We start from the raw sequence: 1509 nt of genomic DNA on the forward strand, positions 1-1509 counted from the left end.
TTTTTTTTTTTTTTGAGACAGAGTCTCACTATGTTGCCCCTGGTAGGGAGCTGTGGTGTCACAGCTCACAGCAACCTCAGACTCTTGGGCTTAAGCAATTCTCTTGCCTCATCTCCCAAGTAGCTGGGCCTACAAGTGCCCGCCACAATGCCTGGCTATCTTTTTAGAGATGAGGTCTTGCTCTGGCTGTGGCTCAGACTGGTCTTGAACTTATGAGCTGAAGCAATCCACCCACCCCAGACTCCCAGAATGCTAGGATTATAGGCATGAGCCACCATGTCCAGCCTAGAATTCTCTTTTTTCTTTTTTTTAGAGACAGAGTCTCACTTTGTCAGCCTCAGTAGAGTGCTGTGGAGTCAGAACTCACAGCACACAGCAACCTCCAACTCCTGGGCTTAGGTGATTCTCTTGCCTCTGCCTCCCAAGTAGCTAGGACTATAGGAGAATTCCCTTTTCTAAATCAGCTAAGGGTTTGTTTGTTTGTTTCCAAAATATGAACATAACTCCCCCAAAATGTCTTATTTGGCTTGGCATCTGTAGCTCAGTGGCTAGGGCACTGGCCACATACACTGGGGCTAGCAGGTTTGAACCTGGACCAGGCCTGCTAAAAACAACAATGACAACTACAACAAAAAAATAGCTGAGGGTGGTGCCTGTGGCTCAGTGGGTGGAGAATTGGCCCCATATACCAGAAGGTGGTGGGTTTGAACCTGGCCAGGGCCAAATTGCAACAAAAAAATAGCTGGGCATTGTGGCGGGTGCCTGTAGTCTCAGCTACTCGGGAGGCTGAGGCAAGAGAATTGCCTAAGCACAGGAATTGGAGGTTGCTGTGAGCTGTGATGCCACAGCGCTCTACCCAGGTCGACAGCTTGACCAAACAACAATGACTACTACAACCAAAAAATAGCTGGGCATTGTGGCAGGGGCCTGTAGTCCCAGCTGCTTGGGAGGCTGAGGCAAGAGAATTGCTTAAGCCCAGGAGTTGGAGGTTGCTGTGAGCTGTGATGCCACAGCGCTCTACCCAGGTCGACAGCTTGAGGCTCTATCTTAAAAAAAACAAAACAAAATAAACAGAACCAAAAAACAAAAGCATCTTACCCCTAGATTAAAACCCCATGTGTGCAATGAACATTTTCTCCAAAATATGAATATTTGGAAATATAATCTGACAATTATATATTTATGGTATACATCATGATGTTTTGATATATATATATACATTGTGGAATGGCTAAATAAAGCTAATTAATGTATGCCTTACCTCACTTTTTAATTTTGTAGTGAGAACACTTAAATCTACTCTCTTTAATAATGTTCAATTATGGCTCAGTGCCTGTGGTTCAAGCGGCTAAGGCACCAGCCACATACACCTTAGGTGGTGGGTTCGAATCCCCAGCCCGGGCTGCCAAACAACGATGGCTGCAACCAAAAAATGGCCGGGTGTTGTGGCGGGCGCCTGTAGTCCCAGCTACTTGGGAGGCGGAGGCAGGAGACTCGCTTGAGCCCAGG

This window comes from Otolemur garnettii, unplaced genomic scaffold (assembly GCF_000181295.1).
Source record: "Otolemur garnettii isolate 467f Iridium unplaced genomic scaffold, OtoGar3 scaffold00002, whole genome shotgun sequence".
In the NCBI taxonomy this organism is placed as follows: Eukaryota; Metazoa; Chordata; class Mammalia; order Primates; family Galagidae; genus Otolemur; species Otolemur garnettii.